This window comes from Sinohyriopsis cumingii, unplaced genomic scaffold (genome assembly GCF_028554795.1).
Source record: "Sinohyriopsis cumingii isolate HCF-2022 unplaced genomic scaffold, ASM2855479v2 utg003407l, whole genome shotgun sequence".
Classification (NCBI taxonomy): domain Eukaryota; kingdom Metazoa; phylum Mollusca; class Bivalvia; order Unionida; family Unionidae; genus Sinohyriopsis; species Sinohyriopsis cumingii.
Genome location: NW_028316481.1, coordinates 12,538 through 18,725, shown reverse-complemented (window position 1 = coordinate 18,725; position 6,188 = coordinate 12,538). Strand labels below are relative to the sequence as shown.

Here is a 6,188-nt window from a genome sequence, read left to right as displayed (position 1 = left end):
ATATATATATATATATATATATATATATATATATATATATATATATATATATATATATATATATATATATATATATATATATATATATATATATATATATATATATATATATATATATATATATATATATATATATATATATATATTGGTAGAGCATTGTGCCTAAATGGTATCTTACGATTCAATGATGTGTACATAAGTTATTAGTATATTAATGAAAACTAGTGGATTCTAATTCAAGTAGTACACTCGACGACCATTTTATCATAAGGACAAGCATTTTAATTCTTATGATGTAATAGGAATGATGCACTCGAAACAAGCAATTATGTCAACATTTTATTCAACTGTTTACATGACGTTAATTGTATTAATTAATACAGGACACTGTAATAATTCATTTTCCTGCTACTGATGTGGTTGATCTTGATTCAACAGTGACAAAGTAAGGTTGTTAAAGATAATGCAATAAAATTTAGTAAGAAAACTCGGCTAAACATTCATGAAGCGATATATATACGGAATCAGTTTTATAAACTTATGACACATTTATGGAAAGATGATCCAAAATAATCCATTAGAAGTGCTTGTTATTCTTAATGATATGGTGGGAAATAAATTTAAAATGTACATTGTAAATCAGGATTATTGTCTGGCTATTATGACGCATCGATCTTGGATAATACCTGAAACAAATATATAAATTTATGTTATTGTCGCTTGTAGGGTCCCACTGTTCACGATATAAAAAAAAGCAGTGATATCAAAAATGTTCACAGTTGTACCGTAAACAATTTTGTCAAATGCGAATATCTCTCTCTCTCTCTCTCTCTTAGAATACTTCATGTGCCCATATAACTCTTTCATCCATAACTTGCTATTCATTTGTTAGTTCGTCAGTCGCTAATTTTTAACGGACGATGTGTATATTAACATTGAAATATATCGTAGTTTCGAAGACATACGACAAGCCTTATTCATTAAAATGATTTTTCTGAACTGTGCTTTAAAGACTGGTGCAAAATGTGTGCTGGTGGTGGAAGCCTTTGGAACAACAATTTGATTGATTTTTATTCTATAGATTTTGAATTTATCCGATAAATTTTGTGACATTATCAGTCACCTGTTGGTAACTTTTAGCGGACTTTGTGTTTCGTTGTGATATTCCTAACAGTCTTAGTGAGTTTATCACTTTTACCGATTGGACCCAGTTTTATTTTGTTCTCTTTAGCCGAGTCCGCGATTCCATGGTTGCTCTTGTGGCTATTTATATCCTCAGCACTTTCGATTGAGCTCAAAGTTAGGACCATACAAATTAATTTGTATGTTATGATTTCGTTCTCAAGCATAGTTCCGTTGAAAGTCGAAATCTTGTGTCTGCAAACTCACTTCGAGCATTGATTGTTGGTCCGGCTGTGTCAGAACAAAATTAAGCCGTTGATAAATAGGCGTTTGGGATCGCCTGAAGGACCGTATTGTAATGTAGTGAGAATTGTTCAAAACAAGTATCGGACATTAGTGAATGAGAATGCATAAACGGTTGATTTCTTTCCATCTAGTGACGATGGTTCTATCATTGACGACTTTGATGATGTTATACCTGAACAAAACATCAATCGCGAGAATCATATCAATATTTCGACACAAAAAGGATAGTGTTTCGATTAAGCGATCCTTTCAAGTGCCAAATGTGATCCTTGGCAAAGTATATTCATTATATAGCGTGGCATCGACGCTAAAACTGCAAGAGTTTCGTTCCTCTGTTTGTATCTCTGTATTTTGTGTCTGTTATATAGTATCTTTAGGTGGCTTCTATGCATTTGATCAGTGATTAAACTAATTTGAAAGAATCTACAAAGTATAAAGAAACGGATACACTAATAGGTCGGGATACTTCGTCAAAGGCAAAGTATGCTACCGCAGATAGCATATTTATGTTAAAAAGAGTATTACTAAATAATGGAACTAGAGCAAATAACAATGTATCTTCTGTTATTTATTATATTTTTGTTGAACAAATCGAGGTTTGAAATCGGACAATTTTGTATAATTCAACAAGTTCAAGAATAGTTATCGTTAGTGTGAAACACATTTCGCTATACTGCATTGGGCCTTATGTAAGTTTAGAGTGTATATTTTCTGTTTTTTATGTTTTCTAATTTCATGGTGTTTGTTTTTGCAATGATATCATTATATATGTTTTTTATCTTATAGGTGATGTCTAATGTTGTGAAGTGCTTAGTGCTTATAAAGATTAGGCGCTATACGAACTCCTCGTTATTATTATTATTATTATTATTATTAATCATAGTAGTTAATTAAAATGGCGTTATTTTACTTTGGAATAAATCGGAGTCAGCATAAGTGTAACTTATTCATAACACACTTTATACACTCCCGGGAAGCTATGTACAAGATCCCATAACGTTCATTTCAAAGTTTTTAATTATTATAATTATTAAAATGAATTCAGGTATTGGAAATATAGAATCAATCATATGTTCTTTAAACATGAATATTTTTAGGGCTCACTATATTATCACATATTGTTACACACAGATAGCCAGGTGTTTATTTTTGATTAACCTGATTTGTTCATAGATAGTCGGTAAAGATGATTAACATTACGCCTTTAATACAGTCCGTGAGGTAGAAGGATGACAAAAACAATAATTTATATACGTTATTTATATTCTGTGTAAACTTACTCGTTGTTTTCTGAGTTTTCCTCTCCGATACCATCCTAGACGGTTTCATTTTGCAACCTTTCGTAACCAAGGCGTACCTCTAAATAAAACAAAAAGGTAGATTCAATCATATTCACGTGCATTGTGGAGATATATCTGAAGTCATACCTTCACTCCAATTAGAAACCGTACTGCTTGTTTATTTCACTGTACATCGCTTAACGTCATTTTACAGCGGCCAATATAACTGGTTTAAAATGATCCCTTTAGAAGCGCCAATAAAAACCAACAACCAACTTGTAGCTACTGATACGTTTCTCAAATACCCTCACTGGCTGAGCAAGAGATTCAAACCGAAACGCACAGAAATGAGATAGCAGTGATAGGTAAAGGCGAGCTGATTATACCGCTCGGCGATTCTGAGCCCAATATAAGAATATATAGTTTCCATATGGAAAACTAACATACAATACGTTGCCAATATTGTGGGCCACTTGTATAGGTACTTTCCATCTGTTTCGTAACCAAGATCAGGTCTCTTGATTTAATGTTTATCAACAAACCTGAAGTAAATCAAGAAACCACGAATTTGTCGCAGCTTTACTATGCTTTGAACTCACACTCAAACTCAAATTAAAATTGTTGTCGCCAATGATCTTTCTCTTGAACACGTGATGCGTATAAATCACCAGTCATGAAATAAAATGTAACACAAAATACAGTTAGTTCACTCTTATAATTGTATTCAGGTTAAAAGTTATGTTTTCATTAATATAGATAGATAATACATCCTGCATATGTAAGGACTATAGAAAAGTCAACAGCTTCACCAAGAGGAATTCATTTTGAATATCAAGATCAGATGTTATCAACATACGAAACGTAAATATGCCAAAAAGAGCATTATCTTACAACGGATGTTAGCAAATTCATGTCAATATGTTTAATTTAAGATTAAGTCTATCTGCAACTTCATAGTTCCTTTTAGTCAAAACATGAAACAAAATGTCAGTATTTCTAACTCAAGATAGACCTTGTCAACATAAATTCTAACAGGACAAATTATCGATCAACATTCAATCGTTTAATTAACATGAAAACATATGTTGCAGATCATTGTGAAACATACAACAATGAAGCCCTCATCTACAAATATAGCTAGAAAAATCATTTGGACACCATTCGTAAATTATTTGATCACATAGGGATCCAAATCTGACAATTAATTTAGAGAAAGTTGCGTTTCTGTCTTACTGTGTGATAAAATTACTGGTAATTGATCTACATAATTAATTTCTATGTGAACATAAGAGCAATACATTTTCTTAAAGATAATGAGAGCAGAATACACAAATATGTATATTTACAGCAATCCATATGGCAGCCTACGGGTATAGTTTTCTGACAGCATTAGTAACTTTATGACAAACACGGAGTTGAGACGTATAAGGACTAGACAAGAAAACAAACAGCTTTCATATTCCATATAATCGACATTTTTAAGTACTTCTCTTTGTAAGAAAAGTATGCGAGACTCTTCTTCGATATTCGATATTCAGCATTTTTCGATAAAATACGTTCCACTTCGATCCATGTGATATTTAGCTATATATATATATATATATATATATATATATATATATATATATATATATATATATATATATATATATATATATATATATATGTGTATTCCAATATCATTGGGTGTTTCAATAAATACCATACACACTGCGAAACAACTAAATTGACCAATCAGAGATGTTAGTATCTTAGCTTGTTAGAATACCATAATATTTTCTAGCATGATGTCCACATACTACGGCTAGGATGGCGAATGTATAGTATTACACAAAGTACCAAAAAATAAGGTGAAATCAAAACGTTTAGTAAAATCAATAAATACATCTTTCTCTAGAATACAAAATTAAAATTTATGAAAGGAACCTTAACTTACTATAAAAAACAGATGATGGTCTACAAGAATACTCGTATTGATTATGCTAACATGTCAGCTTACTATTTCATGAAAACATGTCAACAGTTTTGATGACTCACAACGAAGAATTACTTGAATGATTTCAGAATGATCCACAAATACTGAGCACAAATAAAAGACTATTTCTCGAGCGAGATTGTAAAAAAGAAGAATAAGTCGGATGAAACAATGTTATATCCTTGCACAGTTATTTTGTCACAGTAATATTGTTTTGAAAGCCTGTATACTCGTTATCGTTACCATCATGCACAAAACGTTAACATATAGGATTCCATAGGTTGAAACACAAATCAATTCCACTTGAATAGTAGTCAGCTGATGCTTCGATGCTTCGATAAATACATACAAGTATCGTAAGTAAAGAAACCAACAAGAAGTATAAAACACGCTATTCTAACCCCAGCAAAAGTTACTTTTACCTATTTAGCAATGGACCATGCAAAATCAATTGAATTCAAGGTTCATAACGAGACAAATGTTCCTCTGCAATACAACTGGATATTTGTCCTTTTTTACAACATGAGAACAAAAAAGTTTTACTTTGTTCTTTGACAACTGTCAGAAACAGTCGAGGGACTACCAATCAAATATTTCCATATTCATTTATTACGAGTATGCGATGGCGGATTATGCATTTGATTCTATATCGGAACTTGCTAAACATATAGACTCTAGACTGAATTTAAAAACCATACCAAAATATATTATCATACAAATACGCTCGACACACCAATAAGCAGAGTTAATGAGGGAATAGTATACCTTTAGTGTCAAGAGTCTTGCCAGTTTGTATGGAGGCATTTTTCTTAATCCAGTTTTGCATGTCTACTGCCTTGATTTGATTAATTTGACTTGTTGGTAAAAGCTGAAACGGACTAGAGCATGCTGTTAACTTTGCTAATATAAAACACTGCCGATCACCAAAACGAAACGTAATGGAGGTTGCAGCATAAAAAGCATGTTGCTATCAATATATTACCTTCAAAACTTATTTTTCCATCTGTATTAATGTCCAAAGCCTTAAACAGTTCATCTGGTGAAACTGGAAAATCATCTGGCAAAGTAGCACTTTAAAATAAAAATTACAGATATAATGAACATTTGGTCGGGCTGAGGAATACAAATTGCTGCTCTCACGATTTGACTAGAAACAATATGATCATGCCGTAATCCAGTATGAATTATGCTGACACTAGGTACACATCAAGGCGAATGAAGCACGTATATATAAGATACGAATTTTAAAATTAAAACAATCTCTATTCTGCATGATAGTTTCATTTCTATTAAATTCTCATTATGCCTAGTATTATCAAGCAATCTCCTATACAATTTTGGGTTAGCACATTTTGTTTGGTGTATATTTTTAATTCTCTATCCCTTTATCTCGCTCTATATATACCTCTCTCTTTAAATATACATACATTGCTAGCGGAAAGAATTGACGTTGAATTATACAATAATGCTTACATGTAACAAATTAGAAACCTTAATATCCATAA

The 6,188-nt window shown here is 31.6% G+C and overlaps 1 long non-coding RNA gene across 1 annotated transcript; it reads right to left on the bottom strand.

Moving 5' to 3' along the window:
• Positions 1-365: 365 nt before the first annotated feature.
• Positions 366-5,756, bottom strand: LOC149769625 (uncharacterized). The gene is made up of 3 exons (XR_016419113.1): positions 5,666-5,756; positions 2,709-2,787; positions 366-686 (listed from the first exon to the last, which is right to left on the bottom strand). It is a non-coding gene; the product is annotated as an uncharacterized LOC149769625 (long non-coding RNA).
• Between the last annotated feature and the right edge of the window lie 432 nt (positions 5,757-6,188).